Source organism: Medicago truncatula, chromosome 6 (assembly GCF_003473485.1).
Source record: "Medicago truncatula cultivar Jemalong A17 chromosome 6, MtrunA17r5.0-ANR, whole genome shotgun sequence".
NCBI lineage: Eukaryota > Viridiplantae > Streptophyta > Magnoliopsida > Fabales > Fabaceae > Medicago > Medicago truncatula.
The window spans coordinates 20,482,622-20,500,880 of record NC_053047.1 but is presented as its reverse complement, the minus strand read 5'-3'; the positions used below and the strand labels follow the sequence as shown (position 1 = coordinate 20,500,880).

At 36.1% G+C, this 18,259-nt stretch overlaps 42 non-coding genes and 3 pseudogenes across 42 annotated transcripts; all 45 read right to left on the bottom strand.

Moving 5' to 3' along the window:
• Positions 1–14: 14 nt before the first annotated feature.
• On the bottom strand, positions 15–131 carry LOC120576174 (uncharacterized; annotated as a pseudogene).
• A 168-nt stretch (positions 132–299) lies between these two features.
• LOC120576765 (5S ribosomal RNA) lies at positions 300–417 on the bottom strand. The gene has a single exon (XR_005642843.1). It is a non-coding gene; the product is annotated as a 5S ribosomal RNA (ribosomal RNA).
• A 198-nt stretch (positions 418–615) lies between these two features.
• On the bottom strand, positions 616–734 carry LOC120576414 (5S ribosomal RNA). The gene has a single exon (XR_005642492.1). It is a non-coding gene; the product is annotated as a 5S ribosomal RNA (ribosomal RNA).
• Positions 735–902: 168 nt separating this feature from the next.
• Positions 903–1,021, bottom strand: LOC120576418 (5S ribosomal RNA). The gene has a single exon (XR_005642496.1). It is a non-coding gene; the product is annotated as a 5S ribosomal RNA (ribosomal RNA).
• A 198-nt stretch (positions 1,022–1,219) lies between these two features.
• On the bottom strand, positions 1,220–1,338 carry LOC120576555 (5S ribosomal RNA). The gene has a single exon (XR_005642633.1). It is a non-coding gene; the product is annotated as a 5S ribosomal RNA (ribosomal RNA).
• A 168-nt stretch (positions 1,339–1,506) lies between these two features.
• LOC120576162 (5S ribosomal RNA) lies at positions 1,507–1,625 on the bottom strand. Its single transcript, XR_005642277.1, has one exon. It is a non-coding gene; the product is annotated as a 5S ribosomal RNA (ribosomal RNA).
• Positions 1,626–1,793: 168 nt separating this feature from the next.
• LOC120576653 (5S ribosomal RNA) lies at positions 1,794–1,912 on the bottom strand. Its single transcript, XR_005642731.1, has one exon. It is a non-coding gene; the product is annotated as a 5S ribosomal RNA (ribosomal RNA).
• Positions 1,913–2,110: 198 nt separating this feature from the next.
• LOC120576413 (5S ribosomal RNA) lies at positions 2,111–2,229 on the bottom strand. Its single transcript, XR_005642491.1, has one exon. It is a non-coding gene; the product is annotated as a 5S ribosomal RNA (ribosomal RNA).
• A 168-nt stretch (positions 2,230–2,397) lies between these two features.
• On the bottom strand, positions 2,398–2,516 carry LOC120576416 (5S ribosomal RNA). The gene has a single exon (XR_005642494.1). It is a non-coding gene; the product is annotated as a 5S ribosomal RNA (ribosomal RNA).
• Positions 2,517–6,075: 3,559 nt separating this feature from the next.
• Positions 6,076–6,194, bottom strand: LOC120576443 (5S ribosomal RNA). The gene has a single exon (XR_005642521.1). It is a non-coding gene; the product is annotated as a 5S ribosomal RNA (ribosomal RNA).
• Positions 6,195–6,362: 168 nt separating this feature from the next.
• Positions 6,363–6,481, bottom strand: LOC120576564 (5S ribosomal RNA). The gene has a single exon (XR_005642642.1). It is a non-coding gene; the product is annotated as a 5S ribosomal RNA (ribosomal RNA).
• A 168-nt stretch (positions 6,482–6,649) lies between these two features.
• On the bottom strand, positions 6,650–6,767 carry LOC120576571 (5S ribosomal RNA). The gene has a single exon (XR_005642649.1). It is a non-coding gene; the product is annotated as a 5S ribosomal RNA (ribosomal RNA).
• A 198-nt stretch (positions 6,768–6,965) lies between these two features.
• On the bottom strand, positions 6,966–7,084 carry LOC120576587 (5S ribosomal RNA). The gene has a single exon (XR_005642665.1). It is a non-coding gene; the product is annotated as a 5S ribosomal RNA (ribosomal RNA).
• Positions 7,085–7,252: 168 nt separating this feature from the next.
• On the bottom strand, positions 7,253–7,371 carry LOC120576396 (5S ribosomal RNA). Its single transcript, XR_005642474.1, has one exon. It is a non-coding gene; the product is annotated as a 5S ribosomal RNA (ribosomal RNA).
• A 198-nt stretch (positions 7,372–7,569) lies between these two features.
• On the bottom strand, positions 7,570–7,688 carry LOC120576711 (5S ribosomal RNA). Its single transcript, XR_005642789.1, has one exon. It is a non-coding gene; the product is annotated as a 5S ribosomal RNA (ribosomal RNA).
• Positions 7,689–7,856: 168 nt separating this feature from the next.
• Positions 7,857–7,975, bottom strand: LOC120576748 (5S ribosomal RNA). Its single transcript, XR_005642826.1, has one exon. It is a non-coding gene; the product is annotated as a 5S ribosomal RNA (ribosomal RNA).
• A 196-nt stretch (positions 7,976–8,171) lies between these two features.
• Positions 8,172–8,290, bottom strand: LOC120576574 (5S ribosomal RNA). Its single transcript, XR_005642652.1, has one exon. It is a non-coding gene; the product is annotated as a 5S ribosomal RNA (ribosomal RNA).
• Positions 8,291–8,457: 167 nt separating this feature from the next.
• LOC120576600 (5S ribosomal RNA) lies at positions 8,458–8,576 on the bottom strand. Its single transcript, XR_005642678.1, has one exon. It is a non-coding gene; the product is annotated as a 5S ribosomal RNA (ribosomal RNA).
• Positions 8,577–8,771: 195 nt separating this feature from the next.
• Positions 8,772–8,888, bottom strand: LOC120576164 (5S ribosomal RNA). Its single transcript, XR_005642279.1, has one exon. It is a non-coding gene; the product is annotated as a 5S ribosomal RNA (ribosomal RNA).
• A 168-nt stretch (positions 8,889–9,056) lies between these two features.
• LOC120576585 (5S ribosomal RNA) lies at positions 9,057–9,174 on the bottom strand. The gene has a single exon (XR_005642663.1). It is a non-coding gene; the product is annotated as a 5S ribosomal RNA (ribosomal RNA).
• A 167-nt stretch (positions 9,175–9,341) lies between these two features.
• Positions 9,342–9,460, bottom strand: LOC120576421 (5S ribosomal RNA). Its single transcript, XR_005642499.1, has one exon. It is a non-coding gene; the product is annotated as a 5S ribosomal RNA (ribosomal RNA).
• Positions 9,461–9,627: 167 nt separating this feature from the next.
• Positions 9,628–9,745, bottom strand: LOC120576423 (5S ribosomal RNA). The gene has a single exon (XR_005642501.1). It is a non-coding gene; the product is annotated as a 5S ribosomal RNA (ribosomal RNA).
• A 197-nt stretch (positions 9,746–9,942) lies between these two features.
• LOC120576558 (5S ribosomal RNA) lies at positions 9,943–10,061 on the bottom strand. Its single transcript, XR_005642636.1, has one exon. It is a non-coding gene; the product is annotated as a 5S ribosomal RNA (ribosomal RNA).
• A 168-nt stretch (positions 10,062–10,229) lies between these two features.
• On the bottom strand, positions 10,230–10,345 carry LOC120576191 (uncharacterized; annotated as a pseudogene).
• Positions 10,346–10,542: 197 nt separating this feature from the next.
• Positions 10,543–10,661, bottom strand: LOC120576489 (5S ribosomal RNA). The gene has a single exon (XR_005642567.1). It is a non-coding gene; the product is annotated as a 5S ribosomal RNA (ribosomal RNA).
• A 168-nt stretch (positions 10,662–10,829) lies between these two features.
• LOC120576747 (5S ribosomal RNA) lies at positions 10,830–10,948 on the bottom strand. Its single transcript, XR_005642825.1, has one exon. It is a non-coding gene; the product is annotated as a 5S ribosomal RNA (ribosomal RNA).
• Positions 10,949–11,145: 197 nt separating this feature from the next.
• On the bottom strand, positions 11,146–11,264 carry LOC120576570 (5S ribosomal RNA). Its single transcript, XR_005642648.1, has one exon. It is a non-coding gene; the product is annotated as a 5S ribosomal RNA (ribosomal RNA).
• Positions 11,265–11,432: 168 nt separating this feature from the next.
• LOC120576333 (5S ribosomal RNA) lies at positions 11,433–11,551 on the bottom strand. The gene has a single exon (XR_005642411.1). It is a non-coding gene; the product is annotated as a 5S ribosomal RNA (ribosomal RNA).
• Positions 11,552–11,749: 198 nt separating this feature from the next.
• Positions 11,750–11,868, bottom strand: LOC120576554 (5S ribosomal RNA). Its single transcript, XR_005642632.1, has one exon. It is a non-coding gene; the product is annotated as a 5S ribosomal RNA (ribosomal RNA).
• A 168-nt stretch (positions 11,869–12,036) lies between these two features.
• Positions 12,037–12,155, bottom strand: LOC120576693 (5S ribosomal RNA). Its single transcript, XR_005642771.1, has one exon. It is a non-coding gene; the product is annotated as a 5S ribosomal RNA (ribosomal RNA).
• Positions 12,156–12,344: 189 nt separating this feature from the next.
• Positions 12,345–12,462, bottom strand: LOC120576193 (uncharacterized; annotated as a pseudogene).
• Positions 12,463–12,659: 197 nt separating this feature from the next.
• Positions 12,660–12,778, bottom strand: LOC120576412 (5S ribosomal RNA). The gene has a single exon (XR_005642490.1). It is a non-coding gene; the product is annotated as a 5S ribosomal RNA (ribosomal RNA).
• A 166-nt stretch (positions 12,779–12,944) lies between these two features.
• LOC120576652 (5S ribosomal RNA) lies at positions 12,945–13,063 on the bottom strand. Its single transcript, XR_005642730.1, has one exon. It is a non-coding gene; the product is annotated as a 5S ribosomal RNA (ribosomal RNA).
• A 189-nt stretch (positions 13,064–13,252) lies between these two features.
• On the bottom strand, positions 13,253–13,371 carry LOC120576525 (5S ribosomal RNA). Its single transcript, XR_005642603.1, has one exon. It is a non-coding gene; the product is annotated as a 5S ribosomal RNA (ribosomal RNA).
• Positions 13,372–13,539: 168 nt separating this feature from the next.
• LOC120576415 (5S ribosomal RNA) lies at positions 13,540–13,658 on the bottom strand. Its single transcript, XR_005642493.1, has one exon. It is a non-coding gene; the product is annotated as a 5S ribosomal RNA (ribosomal RNA).
• Positions 13,659–13,855: 197 nt separating this feature from the next.
• On the bottom strand, positions 13,856–13,974 carry LOC120576666 (5S ribosomal RNA). Its single transcript, XR_005642744.1, has one exon. It is a non-coding gene; the product is annotated as a 5S ribosomal RNA (ribosomal RNA).
• Positions 13,975–14,142: 168 nt separating this feature from the next.
• LOC120576442 (5S ribosomal RNA) lies at positions 14,143–14,261 on the bottom strand. The gene has a single exon (XR_005642520.1). It is a non-coding gene; the product is annotated as a 5S ribosomal RNA (ribosomal RNA).
• A 168-nt stretch (positions 14,262–14,429) lies between these two features.
• Positions 14,430–14,548, bottom strand: LOC120576420 (5S ribosomal RNA). Its single transcript, XR_005642498.1, has one exon. It is a non-coding gene; the product is annotated as a 5S ribosomal RNA (ribosomal RNA).
• Positions 14,549–14,746: 198 nt separating this feature from the next.
• Positions 14,747–14,865, bottom strand: LOC120576411 (5S ribosomal RNA). Its single transcript, XR_005642489.1, has one exon. It is a non-coding gene; the product is annotated as a 5S ribosomal RNA (ribosomal RNA).
• Positions 14,866–15,032: 167 nt separating this feature from the next.
• On the bottom strand, positions 15,033–15,151 carry LOC120576441 (5S ribosomal RNA). Its single transcript, XR_005642519.1, has one exon. It is a non-coding gene; the product is annotated as a 5S ribosomal RNA (ribosomal RNA).
• Positions 15,152–15,319: 168 nt separating this feature from the next.
• LOC120576419 (5S ribosomal RNA) lies at positions 15,320–15,438 on the bottom strand. Its single transcript, XR_005642497.1, has one exon. It is a non-coding gene; the product is annotated as a 5S ribosomal RNA (ribosomal RNA).
• Positions 15,439–15,606: 168 nt separating this feature from the next.
• On the bottom strand, positions 15,607–15,725 carry LOC120576378 (5S ribosomal RNA). Its single transcript, XR_005642456.1, has one exon. It is a non-coding gene; the product is annotated as a 5S ribosomal RNA (ribosomal RNA).
• Positions 15,726–15,923: 198 nt separating this feature from the next.
• On the bottom strand, positions 15,924–16,042 carry LOC120576557 (5S ribosomal RNA). Its single transcript, XR_005642635.1, has one exon. It is a non-coding gene; the product is annotated as a 5S ribosomal RNA (ribosomal RNA).
• A 168-nt stretch (positions 16,043–16,210) lies between these two features.
• LOC120576392 (5S ribosomal RNA) lies at positions 16,211–16,329 on the bottom strand. Its single transcript, XR_005642470.1, has one exon. It is a non-coding gene; the product is annotated as a 5S ribosomal RNA (ribosomal RNA).
• A 197-nt stretch (positions 16,330–16,526) lies between these two features.
• On the bottom strand, positions 16,527–16,645 carry LOC120576161 (5S ribosomal RNA). Its single transcript, XR_005642276.1, has one exon. It is a non-coding gene; the product is annotated as a 5S ribosomal RNA (ribosomal RNA).
• Between the last annotated feature and the right edge of the window lie 1,614 nt (positions 16,646–18,259).

Sequence of the window (18,259 nt, the reverse complement as noted above, 5' to 3'; positions counted from 1 at the left end):
AATTTTGGCAAAAAGAGGTGCAACGCAAGGACTTCCTAGTAGGTCACCCATCCTAGTACTACTCTCGCCCAAGCACGCTTAACTGCGGAGTTTGATGGGATCCGGTGCATTAGTGCTGTATGATCGCACCTGAGAGTAAAGCGTTGTAATTGTATATATGCATTTCTAAGTTTATTTTTCAAAAAAGACGTCAAACTACGCTAATTAACGAATAGAGTTTTAGGTTGCGTAAATTAACGGAAAAAATGAAATACAATCGAAGTTTATTTTTCAAAAGCGACATAAAATTTTGGCAAAAAGAGGTGCAACACAAGGACTTCCTAGGAGGTCACCCGTCCTAGTACTACTCTCGACCAAGCACGCTTAACTGCGGAGTTCTGATGGATCCGAAGCATTAATGCTGGTATGATCGCACCTGAGAGTAAAGCGTTGTAATTGTATATATGCATTTCTAAGTTTATTTTTCAAAAAATACATCAAACTACGCTAATTAACTAATAGAGTTTTAGGTTGCGTAAATTAACGGAAAAAAATTAAATACAATCGAAGTTTATTTTTCAATAACGACGTAAAATTACGCTAATTAACAAAAAGAACAAGAAATTTTGGCAAAAAGAGGTGCAACGCAAGGACTTCCTAGTAGGTCACCCATCCTAGTACTACTCTCGCCCAAGCACGCTTAACTGCGGAGTTCTGATGGGATCCGGTGCATTAGTGCTGGTATGATCGCACCTGAGAGTAAAGCGTTGTAATTGTATATATGCATTTCTAAGTTTATTTTTCAAAAAAGACGTCAAACTACGCTAATTAACGAATAGAGTTTTAGGTTGCGTAAATTAACGGAAAAAATGAAATACAATCGAAGTTTATTTTTCAAAAACGACGTAAAATTTTGGCAAAAAGAGGTGCAACACAAGGACTTCCCAGGAGGTCACCCATCCTAGTACTACTCTCGCCCAAGCACGCTTAACTGCAGAGTTCTGATGGGATCCTGTGCATTAGTGCTGGTATGATCGCACCTGAGAGTAAAGCGTTGTAATTGTATATATGCATTTCTAAGTTTATTTTTCAAAAAAGACGTCAAACTACGCTAATTAACTAATAGAGTTTTAGGTTGCGTAAATTAACGGAAAAAAATGAAATACAATCGAAGTTTATTTTTCAAAAACGACGTAAAATTACGCTAATTAACAAATAGAACAAGAAATTTTGGCAAAAAGAGGTGCAACGCAAGGACTTCCTAGTAGGTCACCCATCCTAGTACTACTCTCGCCCAAGCACGCTTAACTGCGGAGTTTTGATGGGATCCGGTGCATTAGTGCTGGTATGATCGCACCTGAGAGTAAAGCGTTGTAATTGTATATATGCATTTCTAAGTTTATTTTTCAAAAAAGACGTCAAACTACGCTAATTAACGAATAGAGTTTTAGGTTGCGTAAATTAACGGAAAAAATGAAATACAATCGAAGTTTATTTTTCAAAAGCGACGTAAAATTTTGGCAAAAAGAGGTGCAACACAAGGACTTCCTAGGAGGTCACCCGTCCTAGTACTACTCTCAAACAAGCACGCTTAACTGCGGAGTTCTGATGGGATCCGAAGCATTAATGCTGGTATGATCGCACCTGAGAGTAAAGCGTTGTAATTGTATATATGCATTTCTAAGTTTATTTTTCAAAAAAGACGTCAAACTACGCTAATTAACGAATAGAGTTTTAGGTTGCGTAAATTAACGGAAAAAATGAAATACAATCGAAGTTTATTTTTCAAAAGCGACGTAAAATTTTGGCAAAAAGAGGTGCAACACAAGGACTTCCTAGGAGGTCACCCGTCCTAGTACTACTCTCGACCAAGCACGCTTAACTGCGGAGTTCTGATGGGATCCGAAGCATTAATGCTGGTATGATCGCACCTGAGAGTAAAGCGTTGTAATTGTATATATGCATTTCTAAGTTTATTTTTCAAAAAATACATCAAACTACGCTAATTAACTAATAGAGTTTTAGGTTGCGTAAATTAACGGAACAAAATTAAATACAATCGAAGTTTATTTTTCAATAACGACGTAAAATTACGCTAATTAACAAAAAGAACAAAAAAATTTGGCAAAAAGAGGTGCAACGCAAGGACTTCCTAGTAGGTCACCCATCCTAGTACTACTCTCGCCCAAGCACGCTTAACTGCGGAGTTCTGATGGGATCCGGTGCATTAGTGCTGGTATGATCGCACCTGAGAGTAAAGCGTTGTAATTGTATATATGCATTTCTAAGTTTATTTTTCAAAAAAGACGTCAAACTACGCTAATTAACGAATAGAGTTTTAGGTTGCGTAAATTAACGGAAAAAATGAAATACAATCGAAGTTTATTTTTCAAAAACGACGTAAAATTTTGGCAAAAAGAGGTGCAACACAAGGACTTCCCAGGAGGTCACCCATCCTAGTACTACTCTCGCCCAAGCACGCTTAACTGCAGAGTTCTGATGGGATCCTGTGCATTAGTGCTGGTATGATCGCACCTGAGAGTAAAGCGTTGTAATTGTATATATGCATTTCTAAGTTTATTTTTCAAAAAAGACGTCAAACTACGCTAATTAACTAATAGAGTTTTAGGTTGCGTAAATTAACGGAAAAAAATGAAATACAATCGAAGTTTATTTTTCAAAAACGACGTAAAATTACGCTAATTAACAAAAAGAACAAGAAATTTTGGCAAAAAGAGGTGCAACGCAAGGACTTCCTAGTAGGTCACCTGTAACACCCCGTTTTCCCAACGTGAAAATTTCATTTATTTAATCAGAGTAATTCACCTAAACGGAATGTCACAGTCTTTTCTTAAAATCATAAACTGTATAAATAACTATTTATCCTTTAAAATTCAATAACTAAAAAGTCTTTAATACTTCGCAGCGGAATTTCTTTAATAACTAAAAAACGGTCTTTTGCACTAAAGCCTCTTTACAATTATGTCATAAAAATCCATTCTAAAAACATAGTCATAACTCTTCAGAAACAATACGTGAGGAATAGAAAGCAATAACAACAACATAGCATGATATTCACTTAATAATAATAATAATTATATATACATCATCTCGTCATAATATAATAATATAACAACAACATAGCATGATATTCACTTAATAATAATAATAATTATATATACATCATCTCGTCATAATATAATAATATAACAACAACATATTTATCTTCTTGTATTAATATAACAACAACGTATTCATCATCTTATGAAAATATAATCAACACATACTAACACCAAAATCAACATCATAAATCTTCAACATAAACATCTTAAACAATATCATATTAAACATCATAGCATCTTTGATAAACAATTACCAAGTAATCACAACATTCGATCATCATCAATAACATAACATAATATTCACTTAATAATATTAATCATATATAGAACAACATATTCATCACTTAATAGTAACAATTATACACAACATCATAACAACTTAACAATATCATAATCATTATCTTAAACAACATAGCAACGTAACAATATCATAATCAACATGTTAAACAACATAGCAATATTTTAGTCAACATCATATAATTCACATCGTATAATCTTCGTAGGTACTTCTTTAACAACACATGGGTAGAACACAACTCGACAAACTCATGGATGATAATTCATCGACAACTTAACAACTCATGGATGATAATTCATCAACAACGACCTTGACTCGACAAATGCGACAATGCAACTTAGACACTTATATGCATGTGGTACCAATCGTCATCATAAGTATTAATATACTTTTATCGTGCGGAGGACAAAGCTCCTAAAACGTGCGGAGGACAAAGCTCCTAATCGTGGTGAGGACAAAGCTCAATGAAATGCTATGCATGGACTCTTAACAACAAAACACCGTAATCATCGTAATCAACATATCATCATGCATCCAATAATTTGGAGCTAAACGTCATCATTTCATAATATATATATAGACATCATGCACTTAGTTAAATAACAGCAGTAGCACAGTCAAGTCACACAACAATAGAGAGATATCAATATATCAATTGCAATTCACAACATAACAATATTAATGTGAAGCATCAACAACTTAAACATCAAACATCTTCCACATAAGGCATATAAATATTTCACATAACCAATAACAGCAACATAGGCGACACATAAACATCTCAGGATATAACAATATCAAATGATAATCAACAACAACTCATGCAACTTAGTTAAATAACAATAGCAGCATAATCAGATCATATCAACAGATTAATATCAATTCATTTTCAACAACTTCCTGATCATTCAATAATAATTCAAGTAATGCAATCAATCAATAAATCACATTATAAACACTTAGCATTTTAATATAGCTTCACAAATAACAATCATTATCTTTAATAGGTCACACTATGTACCTAAAGTTCATTTCTAACCAATCCAAGCAACTCAAGTCTCATAATGCACTAAAAACATTCAATTCTGGAAGTGCTCGCGAGGCGAGAGCATCTGCTCGCCGTGGCGAGTACAAGCCAACTTTCCAACTAAGGTTGTTCTAGGTTCAATTTCGTTCTAAATCATTCTCTAATCAATAGTAGACACCTAAAGGTACTCAAAGGCATCTAAGGTTCAACTCAAAAGGTCGAAACACAAAATCTAACATGCTCTCTGCCTTAGCTCGCTATGGCGAGTAAGGTTTCTCGCAATGGCGAGCAATACCAAAACACTCGCGAGGCGAAGGGGAAGGCTCGCGTGGCGAGCGATGAAGGTCATCCCTCGCGAGGCGAGGATCATAGCTCGCCGTGGCGAGCGATGAATCTAGGCTCGGACATGATGCACTTTCTACACGAAAATCATCATCTAACAAGGTTCTAAGCCTAATTTCAATTCCATAATTCATCTAAATCATTATCTAAGGTCTAAGGACAGTTTCTACATCTTTTTAACAAGTTTCCACCGTTTAATCATCAATTCTATCAATTTGACCTAATTTCCGATTCTTCTTAAACTCATCCTAATTCATGTTAAACTTAATCATTGATTCACATACTTAATAGAATTGCAAAGTTAGTCTCACCCTTACCTTATAATCAAGAAATCGCAGCCCCTCTAGGTCTCTCCCTCTTCTCTTGGCTTTTCTCCCTTTTCTCCAAAAGCAGTCGTACGTACGTTATGTTTTTCTAAACTAGGTCTCTCCTATTTATATAAATCTTTAACCTACTTATTTTTCTCTTAAATCCAAATATTAATATTCTATTCTAATATATACATATATATATATATATATATATATATATAAAATATTTCTATAACAATAATAAATAACAAATATATCTCTATAACGTATATATATTTCCATAACAAATCATTTATATTTCCATAGCAAATGACATATATTTCTACAACAAATCATGTATATATTTTTATAACAAATGACATATATTTCTAACACAAATCATACATATTTCTATAACAGATTATATATATTTCTACAACAAATCATACATATTTCTATGATAAATAACATTTATTTCTATAACAAATCATGTATATATTTCTATAACGAATCATATATATTTCTGAACCAAATAACATATATACATTCCTAAATCAAATAACATATATTATATTTCTAAATCAAATAGCATATACATATATTTCTAAATCAAATAACATATATATTATATTAATAAATATATAACATGTATCATAACAAAATATCACTTATCAAAATAAATCATATAAATCACAGAAATCATATAAGTATATTCTAAACTCATTTAAAATAATCAAATAATTTAGAGAGGGCGTTACATCACCCATCCTAGTACTACTCTCGCCCAAGCACGCTTAACTGCGGAGTTTTTATGGGATCCGGTGCATTAGTGCTGGTATGATCGCACGTCAGAGTAAAGCGTTGTAATTGTATATATGCATTTCTAAGTTTATTTTTCAAAAAAGACGTCAAACTACGCTAATTAACGAATAGAGTTTTAGGTTGCGTAAATTAACGGAAAAAATGAAATACAATCGAAGTTTATTTTTCAAAAGCGACGTAAAATTTTGGCAAAAAGAGGTGCAACACAAGGACTTCCCAGGAGGTCACCCATCCTAGTACTACTCTCGACCAAGCACGCTTAACTGCGGAGTTCTGATGGGATCCGAAGCATTAGTGCTGGTATGATCGCACCTGAGAGTAAAGCGTTGTAATTGTATATATGCATTTCTAAGTTTATTTTTCAAAAAAGACGTCAAACTACGCTAATTAACGAATAGAGTTTTAGGTTGCGTAAATTAACGGAAAAAATGAAATACAATCGAAGTTTGTTTTTCAAATACGACGTAAACTTTTGGCAAAAAGAGGTGCAACACAAGGACTTCCCAGGAGGTCACCCATCCTAGTACTACTCTCGACCAAGCACGCATAACTGCGGAGTTCTAATGGGATCCGATGCATTAGTGCTGGTATGATCGCACCTGAGAGTAAAGCGTTGTAATTGTATATATGCATTTCTAAGTTTATTTTTCAAAAAAGACGTCAAACTACGCTAATTAACGAATAGAGTTTTAGGTTGCGTAAATTAACGGAAAAAATGAAATACAATCGAAGTTTATTTTTCAAAACCAACGTAAAATTTTGGCAAAAAGAGGTGCAACACAAAGACTTCCCAGGAGGTCACCCATCCTAGTACTACTCTCGCCCAAGCACGCTTACTGCAGAGTTCTGATGGGATCCGGTGCATTAGTGCTGGTATGATCGCACCTGAGAGTAAAGCGTTGTAATTGTATATATGCATTTCTAAGTTTGTTTTTCAAAAAATACGTCAAACTACGCTAATTAACTAATAGAGTTTTAGGTTGTGTAAATTAACGGAAAAAAATGAAATACAATCGAAGTTTATTTTTCAAAAACGACGTAAAATTACGCTAATTAACAAAAAGAACAAGAAATTTTGGCAAAAAGAGGTGCAACGCAAGGACTTCCTAGTAGGTCACCCATCCTAGTACTACTCTCGACCAAACACGCATAACTTCGGAGTTCTGATGGGATCCGGTGCATTAGTGCTGGTATGATCGCACCTGAGAGTAAAGCGTTGTAATTGTATATATGCATTTCTAAGTTTATTTTTCAAAAAAGACGTCAAACTACGCTAATTAACGAATAGAGTTTTAGGTTGCGTAAATTAACGGAAAAAATGAAATACAATCGAAGTTTATTTTTCAAAAGCGACGTAAAATTTTGGCAAAAAGAGGTGCAACACAAGGACTTCCCAGGAGGTCACCCATCCTAGTACTACTCTTGCCCAAGCACGCTTAACTGCGGAGTACTAATGGGGTCCGGTGCATTAGTGCTGGTATGATCGCACCTGAGAGTAAAGCGTTGTAATTGTATATATGCATTTCTAAGTTTATTTTTCCAAAAATCCGTCAAACTACGCTAATTAACGAATAGAGTTTTAGGTTGCGTAAATTAACGGAAAAAAATGAAATACAATCGAAGTTTATTTTTCAAAAACGACGTAAAATTACGCTAATTAACAAAAAGAACAAGAAATTTTGGCAAAAAGAGGTGCAACACAAGGACTTCCCAGGAGGTCACCCATCCTAGTACTACTCTCGCCCAAGCACGCTTAACTGCGGAGTTCTGATGGGATCCGGTGCATTAGTGCTGGTATGATCGCACCTGAGAGTAAAGCGTTGTAATTGTATATATGCATTTCTAAGTTTATTTTTCAAAAAAGACGTCAAACTACGCTAATTAACGAATAGAGTTTTAGGTTGCGTAAATTAACGGAAAAAATGAAATACAATCGAAGTTTATTTTTCAAAAACGACGTAAAATTTTGGCAAAAAGAGGTGCAACACAAGGACTTCCTAGGAGGTCACCCGTCCTAGTACTACTCTCGACCGAGCACGATTAACTGCAGAGTTCTGATGGGATCCGAAGCATTAATGCTGGTATGATCGCACCTGAGAGTAAAGCGTTGTAATTGTATATATGCATTTCTAAGTTTATTTTTCAAAAAATACATCAAACAACGCTAATTAACTAATAGAGTTTTAGGTTGCGTAAATTAACGGAAAAAATAAATACAATCGAAGTTTATTTTTCAAAAACGACGTAAAATTACGCTAATTAACAAAAAGAACAAGAAATTTTGGCAAAAATAGGTGCAACGCAAGGACTTCCTAGTAGGTCACCCATCCTAGTACTACTCTCGCCCAAGCACGCTTAACTGCGGAGTTCTGATGGGATCCGGTGCATTAGTGCTGGTATGATCGCACTGAGAGTAAAGCGTTGTAATTGTATATATGCATTTCTAAGTTTATTTTTCAAAAAAGACGTCAAACTACGCTAATTAACGAATAGAGTTTTAGGTTGCGTAAATTAACGGAAAAAATGAAATACAATTGAAGTTTATTTTTCAAAAACGACGTAAAATTTTGGCAAAAAGAGGTGCAACACAAGGACTTCCCAGGAGGTCACCCATCCTAGTACTACTCTCGCCCAAGCACGCTTAACTGCGGAGTTCTGATGGGATCCGGTGCATTAGTGCTGGTATGATCGCACCTGAGAGTAAAGCGTTGTAATTGTATATATGCATTTCTAAGTTTATTTTTCAAAAAAACGTCAAACTACGCTAATTAACGAATAGAGTTTAGGTTGCGTAAATTAACGGAAAAAATGAAATACAATCGAAGTTTATTTTTCAAAAACGACGTAAAATTACGCTAATTAACAAAAAGAACAAGAAATTTTGGCAAAAAGAGGTGCAACGCAAGGACTTCCTAGTAGGTCACCCATCCTAGTACTACTCTCGCCCAAGCACGCTTAACTGCGGAGTTTGATGGGATCCGGTGCATTAGTGCTGGATGATCGCACCTGAGAGTAAAGCGTTGTAATTGTATATATGCATTTCTAAGTTTATTTTTCAAAAAAGACGTCAAACTACGCTAATTAACGAATAGAGTTTTAGGTTGCGTAAATTAACGGAAAAAATGAAATACAATCGAAGTTTATTTTTCAAAAGCGACGTAAAATTTTGGCAAAAAGAGGTGCAACACAAGGACTTCCAGGAGGTCACCCATCCTAGTACTACTCTCGACCAAGCACGCTTAACTGCGGAGTTCTGATGGGATCCGAAGCATTAGTGCTGGTATGATCGCACCTGAGAGTAAAGCGTTGTAATTGTATATATGCATTTCTAAGTTTATTTTTCAAAAAAGACGTCAAACTACGCTAATTAACGAATAGAGTTTTAGGTTGCGTAAATTAACGGAAAAAATGAAATACAATCGAAGTTTTTTTTCAAATACGACGTAAACTTTTGGCAAAAAGAGGTGCAACACAAGGACTTCCCAGGAGGTCACCCATCCTAGTACTACTCTCGACCAAGCACGCATAACTTCGGAGTTCTGATGGGATCCGGTGCATTAGTGCTGGTATGATCGCACCTGAGAGTAAAGCGTTGTAATTGTATATATGCATTTCTAAGTTTATTTTTCAAAAAAGACGTCAAACTACGCTAATTAACGAATAGAGTTTTAGGTTGCGTAAATTAACGGAAAAAATGAAAACAATCGAAGTTTATTTTTCAAAAACGACGTAAAATTTTGGCAAAAAGAGGTGCAACACAAGACTTCCCAGGAGGTCACCCATCCTAGTACTACTCTCGCCCAAGCACGCTTTACTGCAGAGTTCTGATGGGATCCGGTGCATTAGTGCTGGTATGATCGCACCTGAGAGTAAAGCGTTGTAATTGTATATATGCATTTCTAAGTTTGTTTTTCAAAAAATACGTCAAACTACGCTAATTAACGAATAGAGTTTTAGGTTGTGTAAATTAACGGAAAAAAATGAAATACAATCGAATTTATTTTTCAAAAACGACGTAAAATTACGCTAATTAACAAAAAGAACAAGAAATTTTGGCAAAAAGAGGTGCAACGCAAGGACTTCCTAGTAGGTCACCCATCCTAGTACTACTCTCGACCAAGCACGCATAACTTCGGAGTTCTGATGGGATCCGGTGCATTAGTGCTGGTATGATCGCACCTGAGAGTAAAGCGTTGTAATTGTATATATGCATTTCTAAGTTTATTTTTCAAAAAAGACGTCAAACTACGCTAATTAACGAATAGAGTTTTAGGTTGCGTAAATTAACGGAAAAAATGAAATACAATCGAAGTTTATTTTTCAAAAGCGACGTAAAATTTTGGCAAAAAGAGGTGCAACACAAGGACTTCCAGGAGGTCACCGATCCTAGTACTACTCTGCCCAAGCACGCTTAACTGCGGAGTTCTAATGGGTCCGGTGCATTAGTGCTGGTATGATCGCACCTGAGAGTAAAGCGTTGTAATTGTATATATGCATTTCTAAGTTTATTTTTCCAAAAATCCGTCAAACTACGCTAATTAACGAATAGAGTTTTAGGTTGCGTAAATTAACGGAAAAAAATGAAATACAATCGAAGTTTATTTTTCAAAAACGACGTAAAATTACGCTAATTAACAAAAGAACAAGAAATTTTGGCAAAAAGAGGTGCAACACAAGGACTTCCCAGGAGGTCACCCATCCTAGTACTACTCTCGCCCAAGCACGCTTAACTGCGGAGTTCTGATGGGATCCGGTGCATTAGTGCTGGTATGATCGCACCTGAGAGTAAAGCGTTGTAATTGTATATATGCATTTCTAAGTTTATTTTTCAAAAAAGACGTCAAACTACGCTAATTAACGAATAGAGTTTTAGGTTGCGTAAATTAACGGAAAAAATGAAATACAATCGAAGTTTATTTTTCAAAAACGACGTAAAATTTTGGCAAAAAGAGGTGCAACACAAGGACTTCCTAGGAGGTCACCCGTCCTAGTACTACTCTCGACCGAGCACGATTAACTGCAGAGTTCTGATGGGATCCGAAGCATTAATGCTGGTATGATCGCACCTGAGAGTAAAGCGTTGTAATTGTATATATGCATTTCTAAGTTTATTTTTCAAAAAATACATCAAACAACGCTAATTAACTAATAGAGTTTTAGGTTGCGTAAATTAACGGAAAAAAATAAATACAATCGAAGTTTATTTTTCAAAAACGACGTAAAATTACGCTAATTAACAAAAAGAACAAGAAATTTTGGCAAAAATAGGTGCAACGCAAGGACTTCCTAGTAGGTCACCCATCCTAGTACTACTCTCGCCCAAGCACGCTTAACCGCGGAGTTCTGATGGGATCCGGTACATTAGTGCTGGTATGATCGCACCTGAGAGTAAAGCGTTGTAATTGTATATATGCATTTCTAAGTTTATTTTTCAAAAAAGACGTCAAACTACGCTAATTAACGAATAGAGTTTTAGGTTGCGTAAATTAACGGAAAAAATGAAATACAATTGAAGTTTATTTTTCAAAAACGACGTAAAATTTTGGCAAAAAGAGGTGCAACACAAGGACTTCCCAGGAGGTCACCCATCCTAGTACTACTCTCGCCCAAGCACGCTTAACTGCAGAGTTCTGATGGGATCCGGTGCATTAGTGCTGGTATGATCGCACCTGAGAGTAAAGCGTTGTAATTGTATATATGCATTTCTAAGTTTATTTTTCAAAAAAGACGTCAAACTACGCTAATTAACTAATAGAGGTTTAGGTTGCGTAAATTAACGGAAAAAAATGAAATACAATCGAAGTTTATTTTTCAAAAACGACGTAAAATTACGCTAATTAACAAAAAGAACAAGAAATTTTGGCAAAAAGAGGTGCAACGCAAGGACTTCCTAGTAGGTCACCCATCCTAGTACTACTCTCGCCCAAGCACGCTTAACTGCGGAGTTTTGATGGGATCCGGTGCATTAGTGCTGGTATGATCGCACCTGAGAGTAAAGCGTTGTAATTGTATATATGCATTTCTAAGTTTATTTTTCAAAAAAGACGTCAAACTACGCTAATTAACGAATAGAGTTTTAGGTTGCGTAAATTAACGGAAAAAATGAAATACAATCGAAGTTTATTTTTCAAAAGCGACGTAAAATTTTGGCAAAAAGAGGTGCAACACAAGGACTTCCTAGGAGGTCACCCGTCCTAGTACTACTCTCGACCAAGCACGCTTAACTGCGGAGTTCTGATGGAATCCGAAGCATTAATGCTGGTATGATCGCACCTGAGAGTAAAGCGTTGTAATTGTATATATGCATTTCTAAGTTTATTTTTCAAAAAATACATCAAACTACGCTAATTAACTAATAGAGTTTTAGGTTGCGTGGAAAAAAATTAAATACAATCGAAGTTTATTTTTCAAAAACGACGTAAAATTACGCTAATTAACAAAAAGAACAAAAATTTTGGCAAAAAGAGGTGCAACGCAAAGACTTCCTAGTAGGTCACCCATCCTAGTACTACTCTCGCCAAGCACACTTAACTGCGGAGTTCTGATGGGATACGAAGCATTAATGCTGGTATGATCGCACCTGAGAGTAAAGCGTTGTAATTGTATATATGCATTTCTAAGTTTATTTTTCAAAAAAGACGTCAAACTACGCTAATTAACTAATAGAGTTTTAGGTTGCGTAAATTAACGGAAAAAAATGAAATACAATCGAAGTTTATTTTTCAAAAACGACGTAAAATTACGCTAATTAACAAAAGAACAAGAAATTTTGGCAAAAAGAGGTGCAACGCAAGGACTTCCTAGTAGGTCACCCATCCTAGTACTACTCTCGCCCAAGCACGCTTAACTGCGGAGTTCTGATGGGATCCGGTGCATTAGTGCTGGTATGATCGCACCTGAGAGTAAAGCGTTTAATTGTATATATGCATTTCTAAGTTTATTTTTCAAAAAAGACGTCAAACTACGCTAATTAACGAATAGAGTTTTAGGTTGCGTAAATTAACGGAAAAAATGAAAACAATCGAAGTTTATTTTTCAAAAGCGACGTAAAATTTTGGCAAAAAGAGGTGCAACACAAGGACTTCCTAGGAGGTCACCCGTCCTAGTACTACTCTCGACCAAGCACGCTTAACTGCGGAGTTCTGATGGGATCCGAAGCATTAATGCTGGTATGATCGCACCTGAGAGTAAAGCGTTGTAATTGTATATATGCATTTCTAAGTTTATTTTTCAAAAAATACATCAAACTACGCTAATTAACTAATAGAGTTTTAGGTTGCGTGGAAAAAAATTAAATACAATCGAAGTTTATTTTTCAAAAACGACGTAAAATTACGCTAATTAACAAAAAGAACAAAAAATTTGGCAAAAAGAGGTGCAACGCAAGGACTTCCTAGTAGGTCAACCATCCTAGTACTACTCTCGCCCAAGCACGCTTAACTGCGGAGTTCTGATGGGATCCGGTGCATTAGTGCTGGTATGATCGCACCTGAGAGTAAAGCGTTGTAATTGTATATATGCATTTCTAAGTTTATTTTTCAAAAAAGACGTCAAACTACGCTAATTAACGAATAGAGTTTTAGGTTGCGTAAATTAACGGAAAAAATGAAATACAATCGAAGTTTATTTTTCAAAAACGACGTAAAATTTTGGCAAAAAGAGGTGCAACACAAGGACTTCCCAGGAGGTCACCCATCCTAGTACTACTCTCGCCCAAGCACGCTTAACTGCAGAGTTCTGATGGGATCCTGTGCATTAGTGCTGGTATGATCGCACCTGAGAGTAAAGCGTTGTAATTGTATATATGCATTTCTAAGTTTATTTTTCAAAAAAGACGTCAAACTACGCTAATTAACGAATAGAGTTTTAGGTTGCGTAAATTAACGGAAAAAATGAAATACAATTGAAGTTTATTTTTCAAAAACGACGTAAAATTACGCTAATTAACAAAAAGAACAAGAAATTTTGGCAAAAAGAGGTGCAACACAAGGACTTCCTAGTAGGTCACCCATCCTAGTACTACTCTCGCCCAAGCACGCTTAACTGCGGAGTTTTTATGGGATCCAATGCATTAGTGCTGGTATGATCGCACCTGAGAGTAAAGCGTTGTAATTGTATATATGCATTTCTAAGTTTATTTTTCAAAAAAGACGTCAAACTACGCTAATTAACGAATAGAGTTTTAGGTTGCGTAAATTAACGGAAAAAATGAAATACAATCGAAGTTTATTTTTCAAAAGCGACGTAAAATTTTGGCAAAAAGAGGTGCAACACAAGGACTTCCCAGGAGGTCACCCATCCTAGTACTACTCTCGACCAAGCACGCTTAACTGCGGAGTTCTGATGGGATCCGAAGCATTAGTGCTGGTATGATCGCACCTGAGAGTAAAGCGTTGTAATTGTATATATGCATTTCTAAGTTTATTTTTCAAAAAAGACGTCAAACTACGATAATTAACGAGTAGAGTTTTAGGTTGCGTAAATTAACGGAAAAAATGAAATACAATCGAAGTTTGTTTTTCAAATACGACGTAAACTTTTGGCAAAAAGAGGTGCAACACAAGGACTTCCCAGGAGGTCACCCATCCTAGTACTACTCTCGACCAAGCACGCATAACTTCGGAGTTCTGATGGGATCCGGTGCATTAGTGCTGGTATGATCGCACCTGAGAGTAAAGCGTTGTAATTGTATATATGCATTTCTAAGTTTATTTTTCAAAAAAGACGTCAAACTACGCTAATTAACGAATAGAGTTTTAGGTTGCGTAAATTAACGGAAAACAATGAAATACAATCGAAGTTTATTTTTCAAAAACGACGTAAAATTACGCTAATTAACAAAAAGAACAAGAAATTTTGGCAAAAAGAGGTGCAACGCAAGGACTTCCTAGTAGGTCACCCATCCTAGTACTACTCTCGCCCAAGCACGCTTAACTGCGGAGTTCTGATGGGATCCGGTGCATTAGTGCTGGTATGATCGCACCTGAGAGTAAAGCGTTGTAATTTATATATGCATTTCTAAGTTTATTTTTCAAAAAAGACGTCAAACTACGCTAATTAACGAATAGAGTTTTAGGTTGCGTAAATTAACGGAAAAAATGAAATACAATCGAAGTTTATTTTTCAAAAGCGACGTAAAATTTTGGCAAAAAGAGGTGCAACACAAGGACTTCCCAGGAGGTCACCCATCCTAGTACTACTCTCGACCAAGCACGCTTAACTGCGGAGTTCTGATGGGATCCGAAGCATTAGTGCTGGTATGATCGCACCTGAGAGTAAAGCGTTGTAATTGTATATATGCATTTCTAAGTTTATTTTTCAAAAAAGACGTCAAACTACGCTAATTAACGAATAGAGTTTTAGGTTGCGTAAATTAACGAAAAAAATTAAATACAATCGAAGTTTATTTTTCAAATACGACGTAAACTTTTGGCAAAAAGAGGTGCAACACAAGGACTTCCCAGGAGGTCACCCATCCTAGTACTACTCTCGACCAAGCACGCATAACTTCGGAGTTCTGATGGGATCCGGTGCATTAGTGCTGGTATGATCGCACCTGAGAGTAAAGCGTTGTAATTGTATATATGCATTTATAAGTTTATTTTTCAAAAAAGACGTCAAACTACGCTAATTAACGAATAGAGTTTTAGGTTGCGTAAATTAACGGAAAAAATGAAATACAATCGAAGTTTATTTTTCAAAAGCGACGTAAAATTTTGGCAAAAAGAGGTGCAACACAAGGACTTCCCAGGAGGTCACCCATCCTAGTACTACTCTCGCCCAAGCACGCTTAACTGCGGAGTTCTGATGGGATCCGGTGCATTAGTGCTGGTATGATCGCACCTGAGAGTAAAGCGTTGTAATTGTATATATGCATTTCTAAGTTTATTTTTCAAAAAATACGTCAAACTACGCTAATTAACGAATAGAGTTTTAGGTTGCGTAAATTAACGGAAAAAAATGAAATACAATCGAAGTTTATTTTTCAAAAACGACGTAAAATTACGCTAATTAACAAAAAGAACAAGAAATTTTGGCAAAAAGAGGTGCAATGCAAGGACTTCCTAGTAGGTCACCCATCCTAGTACTACTCTCGACCAAGCACGCATAACTTCGGAGTTCTGATGGGATCCGGTGCATTAGTGCTGGTATGATCGCACCTGAGAGTAAAGCGTTGTAATTGTATATATGCATTTCTAAGTTTATTTTTCAAAAAAGACGTCAAACTACGCTAATTAACGAATAGAGTTTTAGGTTGCGTAAATTAACGGAAAAAATGAAATACAATCGAAGTTTATTTTTCAAAAGCGACGTAAAATTTTGGCAAAAAGAGGTGCAACACAAGGACTTCCCAGGAGGTCACCCATCCTAGTACTACTCTCGCCCAAGCACGCTTAACTGCGGAGTACTAATGGGATCCGGTGCATTAGTGCTGGTATGATCGCACCTGAGAGTAAAGCGTTGTAATTGTATATATGCATTTCTAAGTTTATTTTTCAAAAAATACGTCAAACTACGCTAATTAACGAATAGAGTTTTAGGTTGCGTAAATTAACGGTAAAAATGAAATACAATCGAAGTTTATTTTTCAAAAACGACGTAAAATTACGCTAATTAACAAAAAGAACAAGAAATTTTGGCAAAAAGAGGTGCAACACAAGGACTTCCCAGGAGGTCACCCATCCTAGTACTACTCTCGCCCAAGCACGCTTAACTGCGGAGTTCTGATGGGATCCGGTGCATTAGTGCTGGTATGATCGCACCTGAGAGTAAAGCGTTGTAATTGTATATATGCATTTCTAAGTTTATTTTTCAAAAAAGACGTCAAACTACGCTAATTAACGAATAGAGTTTTAGGTTGCGTAAATTAACGGAAAAAATGAAATACAATCGAAGTTTATTTTTCAAAAGCGACGTAAAATTTTGGCAAAAAGAGGTGCAACACAAGGACTTCCCAGGAGGTCACCCTTCACAGTTCAAAATGAAAACGACAACCAACCCATCTCACATATCCTTATCTTCCATAACAAACCCCAATACAGCACAACACAACTTTCTCCACTCTCTCCGGAAAACAACGCCGACAAACTTTACCCAACAAAGCCACCGAAACCAACACCAACAACATACAAACTTCTCACACCATGTGCTCCCATGAGATTAGCAACACACTGAGCTTGAAAAGCTACAGATCGAACAGATAAAGTGGTGTGAGATTCGCCGAAGAAGAGAAGATCAGGAACGCCGGTTGAAACGACCCAACAGTACATGATGGTGGTGTTGCCAAGGTCGGTTATGGTTGATATGAGACCGGAATGAAACCCATGGTGCTCAGAACAAACTTAAAACAAGTAGATCTTAACAACCATTCCCTGTTACGGGTACAAAATGCAACCGACAAAGCCTCCGACAAAGAAACGACGAAAGCTTTCTGAGCTGCATCGGGGATGTGGAGAATCTACATGGAAGCAGAAACTCATCACACCACCGTCAACTAGACTTACATGGTGAAAGTAGGCTTTTGGATTGGAAGGGAAAAAAAAACTAACGGTGAGGAAAGAAAGTTAGAGAGAAGGCAGAGATATTTTTAGAGAGAGAAAGTTTTAAGTTTAGTAAATTAGTTTTGTCAGTTTCCTGCACATTCTATTTACGTAGTCATTTTTCTTTACAGATAAGAATTTTCCATTTACATTTTACACATGAAGAATGTGCTTAAAATTGAATACATGATTTTTAGACTATTTATAACAAATCTACTTGGTATGCTTGGCTCTACCAAACCAAAAAAGTTTTCTGATTTATTATAGGTTTTACAAAAGATATTAAAACCATCACTTCGGTTTTTCAGGGTCTTGATTTTGTTGTTGATGGTGGTGTAAGAGTGGCTCAGTCGTCCACTGTGGTTGACATGACCGAATTGCCTCCCAGAGTCCTACGGGAAGGAAAGGTAGTTATCTATCAATTTGTAGTTTACAGATTCTTACGTTGGTTTTTATATGCAAGAACCAGTTTTTAACCATTTTTTACCCATTGTGCCATTGGAGACCGCTAATATGGATGGTGAAAACTGATATATATATATACTCTAAGTGTTGGATTGATGTGATAAATACTTTATTATTAGCATATGTAGAGAGTGATGCCACTTACTTACTGTGTGCAATTCAATAAGAGCTGTCCAAATGGGTTTTGACCTATTAGCTAATCCAGCTCACAGGTGGGTTGCATTGCAATAAAATTAGGTAACTTATACAACGAGATATTTGGGCCATACTACTCAACCCACGAGCTAACATGAGTTTGTTATAACCCATGTGAGGTCAAGTTCACACCGATTTCTTTGAAATGCCCCATCTTACATGGTGTCTCCCCACCCTCC